The sequence below is a fragment of the Nyctereutes procyonoides genome, unplaced genomic scaffold (genome assembly GCF_905146905.1).
Source record: "Nyctereutes procyonoides isolate TBG_1078 unplaced genomic scaffold, NYPRO_anot_genome, whole genome shotgun sequence".
NCBI classification, from domain to species: Eukaryota; Metazoa; Chordata; class Mammalia; order Carnivora; family Canidae; genus Nyctereutes; species Nyctereutes procyonoides.
Window position 1 is genome coordinate 22,189,209 of NW_026575046.1, and position 20,994 is coordinate 22,210,202.

Consider the following 20,994-nt stretch of genomic DNA (forward strand, 5'->3'; position numbering starts at 1 on the left):
ATTAATGGGATGTATGAAGATTTACTGTGCTTGGTTTTAGACCTGTGTTATAGTCCTACTTTTGTTACTCATAATCTAGGCTAATCGCCTCACCTCTCTGCAGCTAAAATGACAGCAGAAAAGATGAGCTACTCTCCCAAGAGATCATGAAAATTTATCCTAGTTCATTCTGAATTTCAATCTGATTGAATCTACCACCTCCCACCTTACTTCCTTGGGGAACCACACTGAATGGTATTCCATACAAAAAAAATGTCTGCACCAAGCTATTTAGGAAATGCTGGAATAGATAGTAATTCTACTTAGCTTTAACATTTATGGTTCCATGTTTTTATATAATAGCTAAAGTAAAAATTTTCCTGTTGTTTCAGTCTAGGCATCTCTACTTTTATAGAATTTCTTTAAATGGATATAGGAAAACAAATGGACTTTTGGCTAACCAAGATGAGAAGAGTAGATATCTTTCCATTTATCCACCTGCGTTTCCTGTAAAGATGTTAAATAATATTACTACCAATTAGAGAATTACTTTGGAATCAGAGACAAATTAAGGTTTAACTATTACCTTGTTTGACCAACCATTGGCCAGTTTCCTTATGGAAGAAGAGAACAAGTTTTAACTTATTTTAAAACTCTCTTTGAGTGTTACTCTAGAATGTTTTACATATTTAACTAAGCCCAAACTACCAAAAATTTCCCGGGGTTCCTGGGTTTCTCTCTGAGCATTTGTTTACTCTGGGAAGATAAATCTTATGTGATGGCTTTTCTTTTTAATCCATGTTAAAGTCATCATGATAAGTGGGCCATTGTAAAAACTCTTTTTATTTTTTAAGGAGATGATGTGACTGTTCTAATAAGGTGAGTGGGTGGAGGAAGGAGCTTAGTAATACTGACCATAATTCAGTTAGGTTTGTAATCAAGACTAAATGGAGATCAAAAAGAAGGAAATGGGGATTTAGTATTCACACAAAGAAAATGTTTCAAAAACATGGGATAACTGGATGAAATTGAATAGGCTACAGAGAAGGGGTAAGGAAATGGCAGGAGTGGACACAGATGGAAAAGAATTCTGAGAAATAAATGACTGACTTTCTGTTTGAGGGATGTACTTGCTATCTAGTTTTAAGTGGAATTTTAGAAAAACTCAAGTATCAATGTGTGTAGAAGCACCCAAGAAGTTTAGTAAGAGATTAAATCTGTTAAAAAGAAAGCTAAGAACTTGTGAAAGCTACTTTTTCCCTCTCCTGGTGTCCCTATCCCCAAATACTGAGCAATTCCAAATTCAGTTTGGAATAATTGTCTCTCATTTTCTCTAAATGAATAATTAGACATCCTATTAGTCAACCATGCATCTGAATTTTCTGAATATAATGCTTGGAACTATTAATTCAACTTCATAGATAAAATAGTTATATACACATGACAGTGCTTTATCTTGATTTTTAGATTTTCCTTTTTTACCTAACATTTCAAATAGTCCTTAAAGTTACATAATGAAAAGGAATCTCCCTACAACATAGTACTTTGGTTGCCCGTTTTATTTGACCAACAGAAATGGAAAGACTTTTACATTGAGCACTTATGTACTAATGACATAGTCTGCTATTAACTTTTTACTTTTGTAAACACAAATGTATCCACCTCTGCACCTTTTCATCTAACTTATTTTGGATGCATTTCAAAGTAAATTGCACATTTATTTCCTCCTAAATATTCTAGCATTCCTAGATTCTGATATTTATTGTATCAGACTTCACTAGTTTTTACTTCCGATACATAATTTAAATACAATGAAATACAATATGTTTGCTGAGTTTTTATAAATGCATGTGCATACATAATCCAAATCCATTTCTAGACACAGAATGTTATCATCAGCCAGAAAGCTTCCTCATGGCAGTTTCTAGTCAATCTTCACTCCCACCTTCTTAGAGGCAACCACTAACATTCTTTCTGCCATTCTAAGTTTGTCATTCTATAATTTCCATGTAAATGGAATCAAACAGAATGTTGTCTTTTAGGTATAGCTTTTTTTCTCTATTAGCAGGATGTATTTTAGTTTAATCTGTATTTTTTTTTTTTACTAACTTCTCAGAAAGCTGAACATGCCACAGTTTGTTCATCTGTTTTTGTTTGGTAGATACAAGGCTTTTTCTGTTTTTTGGCCATTATCAATAAAGCTTCTATATTTTAATTTTTTGATGAACTTATGTTTTCATTTCCTTTAGATATATACCTAAGAATGGAATTGCTGGGTCGTTGAGTACATATATTTTTAGTTGTAAGTGGAATTGACATACCTTTTCCAGAATAGTTGTACTGTTTCCAAATACCTCCAAAGGATATATGAGAAGTCCAGATGCTTTTATGACAACACCTGGTGGTGGTAGGTCTTCTGATTTTAATCACCCTGGTAAGGGTGTAGTGATATTTTTATTTTAACTGACTTATTCCTAGTAACTAACAATGTTGAGCAGCTTTTCATGGGCTCAACCATTTTTTTGGTTGTCTATTTTTGAGCTGAAAGAATTATTTACTGATACTATATTTCAGTACTTTGTCAGATATTTTCTCCTAATTTGTGGCTCACCTATTTATTTCCTAACAATATGTGTTAATAAGTAGTCATTTAAAAATATAAAGTCAAATTTAGGGGTACCTGGGTGGCTCAGTTGGTTAAGCAACTGCCATTGGCTCAAGTCATGATCCCAGGGTTTTGGGACTGAGTGCTGTATCTTGCTCCCTGCTCAGCAGAATGTTTCCTTCTCCTTATGCCCCTCATCCTGCTTGTGCTCTCTCTCTCTCTCTTGCTCTCTCTCTCTCTCTCAAATAAATAAATAAAATCTTTTTTTTAAGTCAAATTTAGTTTTTATTTTTTTAAATAAGCTCCATGCCCAGCATGGAGCCTAGTGCAGGGCTTGAATTCATGGTCCTGAGATCAAGACCTGAGCTGAGATGAAGAGTTGAATGCTTAACTGACTGAGCCACTGAGGCATCCCTGTATATATGTATTTTTAATGGTTATTGTTTCCTGTGGCCTAAGAAACTTGTAGACCACGCCCCAGCTCACAAGATAAGTTATGTTTCTTTCTAAAAGCTTTATAGTTTTAGTTCTGTTTGGACTTAGGATCCAACTTGAATTTATTTTTTTGTATGGGGACATAGGGCTCCCTGTTATATTTAACTTGTTCACACAGATTTAGGCTCAGAATTGATGATCTTGAACTATGTTCTGTGCTAAAAAAAAAAAAAAAAAAAAAAAAAAAAAAAAAAAAAAAACACAAAAAAAAAAAAAAAAAACAAAAAACCCTCATTTTCTCTTTCTTCTTTAGTAACATAGTGTATTTTTTTTCCAACAGTCATTTTCTTTCAGTTTATAGGTTGCAATCTCCTGTGACTTGGAGATCAGATGGTCATGACTGGGATAATTATTTATTCATCCCACAAACATTTATGGAGTACCTACTCTGTAGTATATTATGACAAATGCTATAAATAAGAAAAGGAAAAAGACTTTGCTTATTCTTGCAAGAGAAAACATATAGGTAGATAGGAAATTGTGATAAGATTGAGCAAAGATAAAGATATGCAAAGAACTGCGATGGCACAATAAGCAACACCTAATACAGAGTTTTATTTTTTTATTTTTTATTTTTTAAAGATTTATTTTTATTTATTTATGATAGACATAGAGAGAGAGAGAGAGAGGCAGAGACACAGGCAGAGGGAGAAGCAGGCTCCATGCCGGGAGCCCAATGCGGGACTCCAGGATCGTGCCCTGGGCCAAAGGCAGGCCGTGAAAACACTGAGCCACCCAGAGATCCCCAGACAGAGTTTTAGAATCAAGAAGTTTCCTTTAACGGGTGATTTCAGAGCTTTGGCAAGAAAGATATCATTTAATTGTGCAATGAGGGGTTAGCAAGACTCCTGACCTCAACACCTTATTGCTGAATATATGTAATATAAAGGCACATAACTATGAGACAAAGCATCTAGAACTATAAAAGATATAGCACTTAAAGTATCTGAGACTTCAGAATGGAGATAGTATATGGTATCTATGTGAAGAATTTTATTGGGGAAGTAGAATTTGAGCTGGGTCATGAGGTTGTTTTGGAGATTAAATGAATAAATACAGTGTTCAGGACAATACCTAATATGTTGTGTTGATAGAAGTCACTACATTATTATTATTGAAAGACACACAGGACTTGAACATTTATAGTGATGAAAAACTTTTTATGCACATGACAGAAATGAGAAGCTGTTTCTAAGGTTTATGGAGTGAAAACCCAGCTTAGAGAATAAAAGTTCAGGAATTGAACTTTGTTTAGGAATTGGAAAGCAGTTTGCTTTCGCTAGGTTTCAGTAATATTGGAAAGGTAAGATAGGCACAGCTGATGGAGAGAGTTTTGGAAAGTTAAGCATTGGATTTTATTTTGGTTGTGATGGGAGCCATTGTTGGTATTTTTGTTTTGTTTTGATTGATTAACAGGGAAGAGAGCAAAAACTGTACACATCTTTGTGCAAAATCTAGATTTAGGGAATGGAAGGAGCCAGATAGAGACAGAAGGAGTGATCACATGGATAGAAGAAGAACCTGTTTCCCTAAAGTAGTTGGTCAACAATACCTGATGCCACTGAGAGGCTGAGAAAGATGGAAACTAAACAAACCATTTAGATTTTCACAGTTTACCTGTACTTCAGTGATCTTTGCAAGAGCAGTTTCACAGAGTAATGAAGGCTGAAGCCAGATTTTAAGGGATTAACAATGGTTTAGTATTACAGGTCTATAAGTATTATAAATATAGTGTATTTGGAAAAGTTGAAGGGTAAAAATAAAAGTAAGGAGAGAGTTGATTATAGCTTGAAAGGGGAGCAGACATGAGCTTAGAATTTTTAGGCATTCCAGTATTTTTAGAATGAGCCAGGAGGAGAGAGAAAAGCATGAGTACACATGAATGATGAGATTGTGTTAAAAATACTTCATGAAAATAGAGAGATTTTTCTTTCTGGGAAAAATATCCAGCGGAGACAGAAAGAGAAAAGAGAATTAAGGCTTAAGTGTAAGATTTGGCATTGAAGAGACATTTTGTTCTCAGACAGGTAGAAGGAGAGAAAGACAATAAGTGAGGATAAAATATTACTAAAGATATATTTGTGGAGTGGAAGGGATTTGAAGAAATTCATCTAGACAGCTTGTCAGAAACTGGAAGGCAACTCCATCCAGAAGGCACAAGTGTATTAGAGCTGAGGAGATGGAAATTGCTTTGAAATGAATTCTGTGTTAAGTGTATTAGAGAGGTTTATTAATTCTCTGTTGCTATGTAGTAATTACCAGAAGCCAGGAAAAGGGCTCTCAGCAGGAGCCAAATTGGCCTTTACCTTGATTTTGAACTTCCAGCCTATCAGAACTATAAGAAATTTCTCTTGTTTAAGCCACCCAGTCTGTGTTACGGTAGCCCATCAGACTAGTACAATGAAAGTCAGATTTCCCACCATAGGAGTAGGGATTTACAAATATGGAAAGGAAAAAAAGGTGGAATTAATCCTATGGTGTTGGGCTGGAGATTTGATGGGTTATATACAGAGGGATGGAAAAACAGTTACAAATATAGATGAGTATTCTTAAACATATTCCTCAGTTTTGTCTACTGGGGGGCTTGCGTGTGAAATACTAACAGTCATGTACATATCTAGTTCTTCATTTCTAAATATCATTCTCATCTGTAATGAACTAAGGCATCTTGGAGAAATGCTTGGTTTCAAGACTGAGGTAAGCATGGTACAAGATGAGCATGGAAAATCTTATGTCAAAAAGTGAAGAAATGCTCAGAAGGGGATATAGACAGAAGTAGAGTGAAGAGACCTGCATTAGCAAACTCTTGGAATGATTTGACCATCAAAGTAATGTTAGTAATGGATTATAATCGATTAAATAAAATAGGAAGCCATTTGTCTATATACATATTAATAAACAGATGCATAAATAAATGGAGAGAAGAGAAAGCTCTTTGTTATAATAGAATGTCAACTAATAAATGTAGGTGGAATGGTGGAATTAAGAATCATCATTTGGCAACCAACATACTGATAATTCAGTTACAAAATATCAACAGATGCTAAGACTAGTGGGTGAAAATTTGATGAGGAGTGCAATACTGACTTAGTTTCACAGATTTGTTTATTACAAAGAATAAGAGCTTTAGGGTGGAGACCTGGGGGACATCTCTCATGGGACAAATAAAACCAATCTACCACCTAGTAGGATGTAATAAGGAGAACACTGAATCACTTCTGTAATATTACTGCCCAAAATGCATAACCTGGAAATATCAGACAAACCTAAATTTTGGGACATCCTATGAAATAATTAGTTTTAATTTTTGAAAGTAATATCAAGGAGAGTCAAGTAAGTATTTCAATTAAAAGAGAAAAAAAAGGGCAGCCCCGGTGGCTCAACAGTTTAGCGCCGCCTTCAGCCCAGGGCGTGATCCTGGAGACCGGGGATCGAGCCCCACATTGGGCTCCCTGCATAGAGTCTGCTTCTCCCTCTGCCTGTGTCTCTGCCTCTCTCTCTCTGTTTTTCTCTCTCTCTCTCTCTCTCATGAATAAATAAAATTTTTTAAAAATGGAAAATAAAAGAGAAAAAAAAGACGTTGCTAAATAAAATAAGTGGCACCATTAATAGGATCTATGGATTAGATCATAGCAATGTACCAGTGCTCATAATTCCCTGATTTTGAAGGTGATATTGTGTTTATGTAGGCAAATGCTCTGTTTGTAGGAATTGCACATTAAAATATTACAAGGTTATGGACCATGATGTTTCCAGCTTACTCTCAAATCATTCAGAAAAATTCTTTGGCTGTAATTCCAAATTTTCTGTTTTAAGTTTTTTTTTTTAAGTTTTAAAATATTTTTTTAAAAAGAAGTGCATAAAACTCCAGGCATATGCTACATACAGGAAACATGCTTAAAACATAATGAAAGAATACAATAGTGGGGTAGAGGAGAAATTTACTGAGAAAATACTACTAAAAAATCTGATGTAGCAATATTTCTGATATAGACAATAGGCTTTGTGGGAAAAAAATCTTCCCCGGGGATAAGGCAGACTGTATCATGACCCTAAAAGACAGCATTCACAAGTAATGCATAATAATTCTCAAGGTATATGTGCCTGAAAACATAACTACCAAGTTCAAGCTAAGAGTATTACAAGGAGAAATTTTTAGATTCTCAGTGATAGTAGAATATTAAATATACACTTTGTGAGAGAGGAAAAGAGTGACTAAAGATACAGATTTTGAACTAAAATTAGCTAATTTTAATGGATATTTATAGAAATCTGAACTTTCAAATTAGAGAATTTACATTATTTCAAACACATATGGAAACTACAAAAATTGACCCTTTGTGGGCTGCAAAGTGGACTCAGTAAACACAATAAAAATTTATACATACCATGTTTTTATTAATGTTATATAAAATGGAATGAATAACCAAACCAATAATATATATATACATGTAAATATATCTCCAATAAATACAATTTATATATAGTTCATCTTTCAATGGATATTTAGAAGGGAACAACAGTTTCAAAATCTGTAGGATGCAAGTAAGAGTGCTTACAGATTAATTTGTAGCCTCAAAAACATATGTTAAGGAAACATTTCAAAATTTAATAGCTATTCTTGAATTTAAGAGCTAAGATAGATCTAATAGAGTTAACCCAAATACATCAAAATAAAATAATATGCATATTTTAGTGAGCTATAGAGCACCAAAATGGTAGAATAATTAAGAGGTCATTCTTTAGGTATATTGTTAAAAATATATTTGCTCTACAAAAGTGATGAAGAAATAAAGAAAAAAAAAAACCCAAATTCGAAACATTGTTAGGAATGAAACAAGGAGGGTCACCCTGGGTGGCGCAGCGGTTTGGCGCCTGCCTTTGGCCCAGGGCGCGATCCTGGAGACCCGGGATCGAATCCCACATTGGGCTCCCGGTGCATGGAGCCTGCTTCTCCCTCTGCCTGTGTCTCTGCCTCTCTTTCTCTCTCTGTGACTATCATAAATAAATAAAAAATTAAAAAAAAAACTTTAAAAAAAAAGGAATGAAACAAGGAAAATTGGAGACTAAAGAGAATCGACAAATCACTAAATTCTATGGAAACTCTACAGAAAATTTTACTAAAACAGGCAATTTTCTAGACAAATATAATAAGATAATGTAACAAACACAAATTACCTACTTGAATACCTATTCAAGTAGTCAGATAAGTAGTTTTCAAATCTCTTATCAAAAAAGCATTCTACCCAGGGAATTTTAGACATGTAGGTCAGATAGTTCCTAGTCTCTGTTCCAGAGCCTGCCAAAGCAGGAGAAGCTCTCCAGCTCATTTTATGTGGTATACTGGGTGCTTTCTCCAGAGACTCCTCACTTCTCCTTTCACCCCATCTCATATCTCTGTCTTTTAAATTGTAATCCATCTCCTATAATCATGAATTACCATATTTTTAAAATAAATTTATTTATTTATTCATGAGAGACACAGAGAGGCAGAGACAGAGAGAGAGAAGCAGGCTTCATGCAGGAAGCCCAATGCAGGACTTGATCCCAGGACCTCAAAATCAAGGCCTGAGCCAAAGGCAAATGCTTGACCACTGAGCCACCCAGGTGCCCCCATGAATTCCCTATTAAAAGTGGCCTGGCAAGTTGCAATTGTCATTTAAATTTAGCAATATTAATTGGGTGGTGTATTGCATCGTGGGCCCTGGAATCATCTTTGGAAGGAAAAGACATCTACAAAGATTGGCTGCTAGCGAGTTGCAGTTAAAGGCTCATTCTTGGGTGAAAATACAATTGACAGCTTACAAACTCCTAAATCATGAAGTCATCTCTGCATGTTCCTTCTCCTTGCCTTTCCCCAAATATTTTGGACTCTTTTGTGGACAGCGCTTTAAACACAAAACAAATGACAAAGACCCATGAAATAAACAGTGGCAAACTAATTGCAGCTGTGCTGCACGAAGCTGCACAATCCAAAGAAGGCTGTGATTTAAATGACCAGGTTTAAGCAGGTAGTTCTACTGAGTTACCTGCGGCAAGTCACTCTGTGCTTCACTTCAAACAGCTGCTACTGCTTCTCCTGTTGGTTTGGCAATATTGCTGAAAAGAAAGGGAATACATTAAGTAATTGATTGGAAATCCTTTTGCAGAGTATAATATGAACAGAGTGGGGTTACTGTTATCATTGTCAGCATCATTAATGTCCAGTGTTTAACATATTTCAGCAGAAGATGTTTCTATTTTAAAAATGAGTTTTGAGACAAGATTTCAAATGCAAGATGGGTATAACTTTGCAAGAAAAAGAACTTGTCTTTCTTTTGCTTGTCTTATGGTATATGTTTTCAAATGTTTAACTCTAATGAACATATATTGCAACCCGGTAAACACATGCAGGTATATCTGTATTGCTATGTGTGTCTCTATATATGTCCATATGTCCTACAGTGTATGAATAAAAGGTCTCCCCCAAAAATATCTACTCTACTATCATGGGTGCGGCCTGATATTTTCTATTCTGCTGTACTATAGTCCAGTTAATTCTATTTCATTTTTAAAAGCTGCATTTCACGACCTTAGCTTGAAAACTGGTGTTTAAATATATCATTTCTCATATCCATATCTTTTTTGAAGACAACTCCAATGAAAACAACCTATTAATGCTAATGGGATGGGGCCAAGCAAAAGCCAAATATTTCTTCTGTTGGATTCCAGAACAACAAGTACTAAAAATTTATGTTCTGTAGTTGAGGAGTTCTGATTGTGCTGCATCCAGACTTTTAAAATTGTAGCACAGAAAGTTGGTAGAAAAAAAAAAGGCCACTAGATCTTCCAGTTTCCTTCCAATGACCTTTCGTAGGAAGAATGACTAAAGGGAATTCTTGAGGATGAGCTCTCAAGTAAGATGGGAGGGTGTTCTACTCTGTTATATTTTAGAGTGTGAGCTTATTAAATCCAGCTGAAATTTTTTGAACTATCATCTCTGTCTTTTTAAAAAAGGGAAATTACCAACCAGAACTTACAATTAGGCAATTAAATACCTCCACATTTTTTTCAGTCACCTTAATCTCTAGTGTATACAAGTAGTGAGACTCAGTTTGTAATAGCACAGAATATCAACTTTTTATAAAGTGAGAGGATTTCATCTGCTTAGATTGAATTAAAGTTTTTCATAATATATTAAATTTCAGAAGTAATTTTAACATATATCAAGCCAGAAAGCAGTAAAATCTGCTTTTTAAAACATCTTGAGGAATAACAGTATGAATATACAAAATGATCAAATAATTGAGAGGAGAGGTACTTACTCTTCTCTCTTAGAAGAAAAGCCCTTATAAATGCATTAGGTTTGCTCTGAGCATTTTTGAAAAATCATGACAATGTACAATTGTTATGTTTCTTTTCTATGCTAAACACCAGGCTTTTTATTTTATGTGTGGCTTTATCCTTGTAACAGTCATATGTGATAGGTAATAACAGATGGGAAAGCTGGGGCTTTGATAATCAGAGGTAAATCCATGATTTAGACTCTGGCCTCCCCCTCTGAAACTTCAGCCCTTGACTCCTCAACCCTTGACAGTTTTCAGAAACCCAAGCATTAGTGTAGACTCACAGCAGATAAGCAGGTATCTACCTCAATGTGTCCTGAACTAAACACCTCCTCTGCTGTCCTGATTCCCCCTCCCACTCCCAAAAGTGAGTCTGACCTTCTGGCAACCTCCTTTTTACTATCCTCTGTGGATAGCTTCCCTCAATTTACCTAAGCTGGCAACCCAGGAGACCCGGATCCTCTTTTCTTTACCCATCTCTATTCCACTCACACCCAATTGTCTCCTGAATGATATTGGCCTCCTTGGTAGCTCTGGACTCTTCTCCTCTCAAGACTAGCTATCAGGACACCTGGGTGACTCAGTGGTTGAGTGTCTGCCTTTGTCTCAGGTCATGATCCTGGGATGGAGTCCCGCATCAGGCTCCCCACAGGGAGCCTGCTTCTCCCTCTGCCTATGTCTCTGCCTCTCTCTGTGTGTCTCTCATGAATAAATAAATAAAATCTTAAAAAAAAAAAGACTAGCTATCATTACCTGGTCAAACAGGTTCATTCTCATCAGTGCATTCCTGGCTGTTATTCTGTTCTCACTTATTTTGGATTCCAGTGTTCATTCTGCTCCTGTCTGCTCTCTACACAGCAGCTAGAATGATCTTTATATCTTTCATATTATCTCTGATCACATCTTTCTTGTTTCAAATCCTCCTGTGGCTCCTCATTTTCAGAATAATGTCTGTGATCCTCAGCCTGATACACAAAGCTACTTCTCTGTAATGGGATCTCTCCATTCCCTCAACTCTGTCTGTATCTAGCCTTTTTTTTTTTAAGATTAATGATAGACACAGAGAGAGAGGCAGAGATACAGGCAGAGGGAGGAGAAGCAGGCTCCATGCAAGGAGCCCAATGCGAGACTCGATCACAGGAATCCAGGATCATGCCTGAGCCAAAGGCAGACACTAAACTACTGAGCCACCCAGGCATCCCTGGGTCTAGCCTTTTTAAATTACTACCAGTTCCTTGAGCAGCTACATTACTAATTCCAAACCTTTGCTTCTAACTCAGCTTAAAATGCTTCCCTCCATTCCTTTGCATTAGGAACTCCTTATAAGTCCTCTTAAGGTTCTGGGCATACGTATATAATAGTAATTCTCATATGTGTTCTAATCATCCATCTTCCTACCTCTATTAGATCAGGGCCTCCTTTAGGGAAGATCCTATTTTTAATTTATCTTTCCATCCCTAAGGCTCAGCATAATACCTGGCACATAAAAGTGGCAAACTAATATGTTGTGTGAAGCACAATACTGAAGAATATTTTTCAAGTGTCGGCCTCTTTAGTACACCAGAAAGTAATGAATGACTTGAGAAGATTAAATTCTCTTCCAAAATATGTCTAATGTACTTATAGGACTTTTGAGTCTAAGAAAATCACTTTTTTTTCAAAAACAAACTTCCTATCCTGGGAAAGGAGATTTGATTTGAAACTAGAATAACTGTAATTATTTACCTTGTTTTGAGAAATAGGTGATAAGAGAAGAAAAGCCAAAGAAGAATAAATTGGGCATTCACTTTAATATCAACAAAGAATGGAATCTTTATAGAGAGAGTCTGGCAAAATCTCTACCTAGGAAGGTGTGACAAGGACAAATCAAGAGTTCATAGGACATGAATGAAACTCTGAGCCTCAGGTGTGGCTGGGTGTAACTTTCATCGGTAACATGGGAATGAATGAAAAAGCAGTCTATCTAGCATTACGTGCTTGTGATGAGGCTGGGAAGAGAAGAATTATATGAGGCCATTTTGTAAACTACACAGTGCTATCAAATATAAGCTTTGTGACCATTAGGTTGAAAGAAAAACTGTTTTGTGGAGCTTTCCTGAAAGCTCAACTGGAGTTACAGTATTGCTGAATTAGAGCTTCTCATTATGTGTTGTCTATATTTCCACCCCCTGCAGTGTTAGCTCTCCAGGCATAGAGACCACACCTTACAACTTCATGGCTCTAGTGCCCAATTTGATATCTGGGATACAGTGAGTATTCCATACATGTTTGCTGAATAATTTATCAAAATTACTGTGAGGTGATTGAAGAACATTCATGACAAGTCATCTTTATGGAAAGACTTGGGCACACTTTTGGTATGACTACAGATATTTTGACTGTTCTAATTAACAACATTTCAGAAAATTAAAAGAAGACTAAGAAAAATAGTTAAGCGTTAATCAAATTCATGAAAGAACCATGTGGTTACTCCAAAGAATTCCCTTTTTTTGCCTTCAGATCCTGATTATTTATTTTAATATTCACCATCACTTCATTCCACTTTAAAATGACATAAAGCATATTTTTTAAGATTAAACTTTTTAATGGAAAATTTTGCTTACAGAAGAATTGCAAAGATATAAAGAATTTTCATATATTCTTCACCCTATATCATGCTTCTCTAATGTTAATATCTGACGTAACCCATTTATTTTTTTATTTAAAATGAAGTAGAGGGAATTTGAGCAACTCTTTGGTGGGAGTGTCAGAAGAATTATATGATACCTATTGGGAGTTATAGAAAAGAACATTTTAGTTATAGTGCCAGACTTAGGAATCACTGAGTCAATCATAGGTAATTACAGTATGTAGAAACATCTGAACTTAGAACTTTGACCTGTAGAAAAATAAGTCTGAAAGTGACCTCTGTGGATATGTTGCTTGATTCAAAGCTGTTCTTATAGTAATGTATCAAATAAATATTACTCTTTGGAAAATGCTGATAAAAATTTGAATAATTCTGTTCACTGTAATTTAGAAGAGAATTGAAACAATTCCATATCTGTGTATATATACACACACATTTAACTGAAGATCATGATTAAAATGAAAACATGTTGAAATATATAGGCTTATTGATAGGAAAATGTATAAGTTCACACAGTGGTAACTCAGTTTGGCTGAGTATATATAGATTTATACTTATGGCACAGTTAATTTCTTTGAAATATAATCATTTTGGATTTATTTTAAACTTAAGTATTATTTGGCTTCCTTGCAGTGAGTGATGTAAAACAATAAATTATCCAAGCAAGAATTAGTATATGAAAGTAGCTGCTCATAGTATATAAAGACAGTAAAATGTTTCATATGAAATAAATATATAGGGTCATGTAAACAGATTTTTTTTTACCTTTTAATATACTCTACATATATTCTTTTCCCTTTACTGCATTCTTGCTGCATTATACAAGGTAGATAATATTACCTGTGGGTTTCATACTCAAATATTTTAGGTTAGGCTGCTTCTGGAGTCAAGACACATAATTTAATAAAGGAGACCTGGTGAATGTATTCAGATTCCATGGTGTTTTCTCCTTCCTTCTGATACACTTAAAAATGTAAAGACGTCAGGTGATTTACTCAATGAACTAAGGTTTTCAAGTGGATGTCAGTATGTGTCACAGGCCCGAGAACAGCATCAATTGAGTTTTGTACCAAGATATACATCTACTACTCAAGGGAGAGAGGCAGCTTGCCCTGGATTCACTGTATGATCTTGAGTGAGTCACCTCACATTCTTGAACCTCAGTCAACCCATTTGGAGAATTAGGTGAAAGCTAAGCCTTAGTGAGAAACAGATGCTACATCTGAGATGAGTTTTCTTGTGTAAACAAGTAATTCCAAAGTTTAATTCCAAAGAAAGTCGCTGTGTGGATGGCCATGATACATCTGAGGTAGACAGTTGGGTTAAGGCTTTGGAATAATGTTTCTGAATAGAAATTGTAGCATCATAATTTTGCACTTGGGCTTCTTAAAACCATTTTAATCTAATTTTTATTCCATACTGCCCTTTTAAAATATATACTCTTTTGATTTTTATATAAAATTTGTTTAATGCTCTTGGAGCATTTTTATATAGTAAATTACACTTCTAACAGGTCAATTAAGTTGTCAAGGTAAAGGGAAATATAACTCAAAAATAGTCCAGTTATTACCTAGCGAAAGTCAATGAAAGTTAAGGCCTCTTTTCTTTGGGATAAAAGTTAACAACCAAGGGATTTAAAGACATGTGGTTTTAAAGACAACAGCTAAGTTTGCATTTTGGTTTAATTCCCGGTAGGTTACTTGTCACTTTGGTAAATTCTTACATTCTAAAACACTTTGCTAAAAAGGAGATAGATAACTTAATAAATCGAAAAGAGTTCCTCAAAGGAAAGAAAAGTCCTCTAGAGAAATGCTAGCCGAAGTTGTTTGATTGCTTTCTCTCCTCTACAACTGCTACTTCTGCCGATTGAAATAGCTATGAACATCAAAGTAAGATCTGTGGTTCCAGAAACTCTCCAAGCTTGCCATAGCTCTAAACTTATATTTCCTGTGTTGACTTCATGTATTGCTGTCATCCGTGCACATTTCAAAGCTTCAGGTTAAATGTGCTGTGGTTTCCCATTGCCTAACTTTTTGTATTTTAAAGTGGGAATAAGTAACATGTGAATCAGCAAGCTAATGGATACTGTTGAGAATTCAGTGTTGGCTAGTTTATGATTCTCTGGTTTGTTTTTTTGGCAGCTATGGTGGTCTTGTATTTGACATTAGCTAAGGGAGCAGTAGCTTGGCCTTTAAGTGGAAAACAATCCAGGAATTTCAGAGAAGAACTAAGCAACAAGAGGCCTGGGGCTATTATCTTCTAAAGAGAGATGAAAGGCCCTCCTGTCCCTATGCTTTTCCCTGTTGCCTGCCCAGAATTCTTTTGACTTCAGTGTGAAAAGAACCTATCTTTGGTAGAATGTGGCCATGTAGTAGCTAAGTCTAATTGAGTGAGACGCAAAATAACTTTTGGCTAGAATGTGATTGTTCATGGGAGACCAAGAATGTTTTGGTCAAAGGCTCTTAGGTGGCTGCAGGTTGTTAACACCAGAATCCTGGGATTCCCCTGCCTCTCTCCCCACCTCTCCCCCTGCTTATGTGTGTACTCTCTTTCAAATAATGAAAATCTTAAAAAAATATGATGGGCATAAATCTAAAAAGTTGAGGGAGAGGAAATGAGAGAAAACCTATATTTAGACTTAATATCTAGAGAAACTATCTAGTGGAAACATCCAATTTACTAAACATCTTGGGAAAGCAGGCTAGATGAAAGTAGTAAAATATCCATTATTTTGACATTTAAAAGAATTTTGAATGAGTTCTCATCATGAATAATCTTATACTGGTCTCCTTTGGAGAAGTTGAATTACAAATATTTTTCTACTGTAAACTATTTATGTGAGTGGTGTTAGATCTAAATGCCACACACACACACACAGAGAGAATTATGTTTTTCATATATATATGCATATATATACATATAAAAATTTCCACATATGTGGATGTGGATAACACCCTCAAATGTACACATATCTTTCCAGGCTCTTACCAAAGAATATTATTTCAAGATGTACAAAGGAGGAGTAGCTTTTGTTTCCATAAAAGGCCAAATCTAGGAACTGAAAGTCTGACATCCTTGAGTTTCTGGAGTTGAAAGTGAAATTGATGAACATAAAGTAGGACACACATATGGATCTGGACCTATGTGCAAATAATTTGTTCTGTTTTCATCTGATGCAGAGTTCAGATCCTGCCAATGTTTTGTGTGGTAAGCATGTTTAAAGGATAAGGGAGTTATATATCAGTAAGAAAAGTTGAGGAGGATAAATTAATGTGCCAACCTTGGCTCTGAAGAATTATAAGATACAAACTAATAGTATTAAATGCCCATTATTCAACTCCTGTGAATACAATTGCTCTTCTGAGGCCATCTTCAGTGGGATTGATATTTATACTTGATCAGAGTGAAAGGCGAAGAGTCCAACAAGTTTGTAGAATTTATGATTCAGAAGGTAGCTCATGAATAAAATTTTACAGAAAACAAGACTTTAGAAAATGTTTATTCAGCTATCTCCTGTTTTAAGATAGACTGCAAAAGAAATCTATATTTCTACTGGAATTCTTGGCAAAAGCTTAAGATCATTTCATATAAGATTTTGAAACATATCTCCTTAGTTGTATGTCTGTTTTTTGAGGAAAAACTCGTTCTGCCTACACAAGCTCTAAAGTCAACATTTGGTATGTACATTATTTATGCTCTGATGTTCAGAGTGTATACAAAACTGAGTGTGTAAACTAGAATATATTTTAATTTGATGAGATGCCAATCACAAAGGGGTTGTTGATCTTAAAATAATCAGTGAGTTTAATCTGTTAAATGTGACTGAAAGACTATTTGTTGTGGTGTATGATACCTAAGTAGTTTTATCTTTCCAAGTTATAATAATTTTAACATTGATTTTCATATTTAGAGACTTTTCTTTGGAGAATTCAAAGCTCTCTGATTAGTATCTTGCCCAGCAATTTCTAAGGTAGAGAATTTCAAGAGATACATGGGAGGATAAGCTAAGAGATTTTTCCTGTAAGAAAAATAGAATCTTTTAAAATCAACACCTTACTCTAACTTCTTTTTTTCTTCAATTTTAAGAGTGAGAACCTTTGTCCTTTTTTGGAATTAAGAAACTGTAGGAAAAGTGTTTTGCTACAGGGAAGAAGGTGAAGAGGAAGAATGTGGCCCTGGCCCCTGCCATGGTGAAGAAGCAGGAGACCAAGAAGGTGGTCAATCCCCTGTTCGAGAAAAGGCCTAAAAACTTTGGCATCTGACAGGACATCCAGCCCAAGAGGGACCTCACCCACTTTGTCAAGTGGCCAAGCTACATCCGGCTGCAGCGGCAGAGGGCCATCCTGTATAAACGTCTCAAAGTGCCTCCTGCCATTAACCAGTCCACCCAGGCCTTGGACCGCCAAACAGTTATGCAACTGCTTAAGCTGGCCCACAAGTACAGACCAGAGACAAGGCAAGAGAAGAAGCAGAAGCTGCTGGCCCTAGAGGAGAAGAAAGCTGCGGGCAAAGGGGATGTCCCCACTAAGAGGCCACCTGTCCTTTGAGCTGGGGCTAACACTGTTACCACCTTGGTGGAAAACAAGAAGACTCAGCTGGTAGTGATAGCCCATGATGTGAATCCCATTGAGCTGGTTGTCTTCCTGCCTGCCCTGTGTCGTAAGATGGGGGTTCCCTACTGTATTATCAAGGGGAAGGCCAGGCTGGGGCGTCGGGTCCACAGGAAGACCTGCACCACTGTTGCCTTCACACAGGTTAACTCGGAAGACAAGAGAGCTCTGGCTAAGCTGGTAGAAACCATCAGGACCAATTATAATGACAGATACCATGAGATCCACCGCCACTGGGGAGGCAATGTCCTGGGTCCCAAGTCAGTGGCTCCCATTGCCAAGCTGGAAAAAGCAAAGGCTCAAGAACTAGCCACCAAGCTGGGCTACGTGGATGCTGTTGAATTTTCTGTACGTAAAAGTAATAAAAGGTTGTCTTTCAAAAAAAAAAGTGTTTTGCTCAATTAATAATTGTTCTACCTCAACACTAAATTGAGATGGATTCTTTTACCTCCATTCAGGGGTTCAATGAGTACTTCTCTGCCTCAGAGAGGAGCTAGGAGCATGAGGTGATTTCACTGGTACTGTTAATTTCATAATACTGGTTTTCTTCTACCATTTTTTTTGTTTTATTTTGTTTTGTTTTGTTTTTTTACCCAGATTTCTTTTCAGGAGCATCAAATAATTATGGAAAAGAGGATTAAAGTTCTTCTATATCACTCTACCTGGTCACCAATCTTCAGCATGTCTAGCTCTTTACTACTGTATCCTCTTTGTGAAGGACATCAATTGTATTTCCTTGTACAGAATCTGGCCACTTTTTTTTTTTCAACAACTCTCTGATTTATTTTGAGGAATCCCTTTCTTCCATCCTCAGTCTATGTGGTTTAGGTGGGAAACTTTCTCCACTTGCAGCCATGGGTGGCTATATGATCCTGATTTATCCATCAGAACATTCTACTCCAGGTGCCTGGGTGACTCCCGTCAGTTAAGTATTTGCCTTTGGCTCAGATCATGATCCCAGGGTCCTGGGATTGAGTCCCGCATAGAGCTCCCTGCTCAGCGAGGAGTCTGCTTCTCCCTGTGCCCCTCCCACAACTCATTCTCCTGCTCTCTCTCTCTCAAAAATAAATAAAATCTTTTCTTTTTTCTTTTTTAAAGAGCATTCTACTCCTCTGACTGCAATGATATCCAAATCAGGTTAATGATATTTAATTCTGGGATTTCTGTTAGATTAAAAAAAAAAAGGAAAAGTTCTTGCTATCAGACTGGCTAAACTATAGGGAGATCCTCTTGCAAGGAGAAAAATTACCTGACCAAGAGGGTGACCCAGAGGAAAGTAGAACAATTGCTGGTAATATGTGAATACATGCATTTACATGAACCTGGAGATTACTAGTCCAGGACCTTTGAACTTTGAATACTTTCCTCAATTTATTTATTTAGGTGAGTTCACTTTGAGTTGAGTTTATGTCATTTAGGCCAAAAGAATACTTCTTTACATTATATTCCAAAATAACTTACATTTAGTATAATATAAAAAATGCCAACATGTTGCTTATGATGTTTATCTGTGAGCTAGTTGACAACTTTCCACAATCTGTCATGAGTGCATGCTAAGAATACCATCTTCATAATAATTTTCTCCTGTCATGTTTTAAAATCTAAAATATAATTATTAAAGAATCACAGAATTTTCAAGCTGTCCGGTGCCTGTGTGGAGGCTCATTAATCCCTTGAAGACTGTTTCGAGCAACTCAAAACGTGGTAATAATAATCCTCCCTGCTTTGCTGGGATTGATGTACAGGTTATAGGACATAAAGCATGTAAAGAGCTGAGCCTAGTGGTACACACATAAGATGTTTAATAATTGCCTACAATTATGTTTAATGCCTGACTCTGCTTCCTGGAATAGGAGTTCTTTGAGGACGGGGACAGTATCACATATATTGCCATGTCTGTGGTACCAAGCTCCATGAAGTTATGAATTAAGTTCATATTTCTATAAGTTGTTTAGAAAAGTTCTGTTACTTCAAGAAATCACACACCCCCGATGGAAGAATTCTACACACAAAATCTGTACTGCAGGAAGAAATGGGCCCTGGGATTTCTCCTGTTCTTTCTCATACATTAAGACGCTATATGGTTTAGCTGAAAAACATGATCCTCCCCTCACTGGGGACTTTGTTGAAAGTGTTTCTGCTGCATTAGATGGGAGACTGAAATTAACTGAAATCTAACACACATCAAGGGATCATTTTCCCTGAAGGATAATAAAGGTAAAATAAAAGAATCCTGTTAAATATGCGCCTGTCTTTTGTGGAATATTTTAAAGGGAATGAACCACTGTGGGCAAGTTGGCCTGGTCTTTATCCACTTCCTCAACAACTGTCTTATTTTAGATAAATAGCAGGCGTTTTCTTTAGAAACATAAAGTGTCAGGCATTAACAGTGTTTTTATTATTTATATTCTGAGCTTCATTATGCTTGATGCTGTCTCATTTTTTCCATTATAAACCCCTTCTTCTCAAGGGGCTGTAACTGCCCCAATAAAAAGAATGGCTTTAGGCAAACACTGGAAGCATTTGCTCTTAGCTTAGGAGGACTTTTGTTTTTCCAGGTCTTGAAAATGAAAATCCATTAAATTCTTTTTAAATTATGGGAGTATTAAAGTGAGAAAAAAACACCCCAGAAATTACTGCTTTCATATGTGTCTCTTTACTACCTGGGCTCAGAATTTGTTTTGAACAGCTGCAGGACCCGTCTGATTATATTAACAGCCCCTCCTTTATTATCTGAGATAATTCAGTAATGTCCATATGTACCCTGTCCACTGGCTTCCTCAGAGATGCTTCCTGGAGATGGTTTGTTTAGTAGTTTGTATGGGTCATTTCTCTTTCCCTGATAGATGACCCCGTATTCCCAAGAAGAAAGCATTTGATTCAGAACACGGCCAACTACCCTCAGGGAAACATCGTGGTGAGCTGTCATCCTGAAGGCAATGCACCTATAGTGGACCATGTTACTCTGAAGATGATGTGTTAAAAACAACTTAAATAATGTTGCTCCCTATTTTGCTCCCAGAGAAGTACTGATCTAGAGACTGTCATGGACTCAGGTTGTGGGCCATAGATAAATTCAGGCTGAAGATGAGAACGTAGAGATACATTTCAGAGACTCACAAGAAGTTTGAAGTCTATGCATGACATGATTTTGAGACTCTGGTTGTACCAGAATGGTCCTAAGTCTCGCGTTATGGCTGGGGATGATCTCTGCAGCTGAGTTATACCAAAGAGTCCCCAGCATCATTAATATTCTTTTCTTCTTCTTCTTTCCAGCCCACTACTGTCTCAGAATGAGTATTTTAAAAACAAGATTTCTAGTAGTTCAGTGTTTCTGGAATACACACACAC

The 20,994-nt window shown here is 36.3% G+C and overlaps 1 pseudogene; it reads left to right on the top strand.

Annotated features, from left to right (window-relative positions):
* LOC129509370 (60S ribosomal protein L7a-like) overlaps positions 1–20,626 on the top strand; it is a 37,674-nt pseudogene extending 17,048 nt beyond the window's left edge.
* The last annotated feature ends 368 nt before the right edge of the window (positions 20,627–20,994 follow it).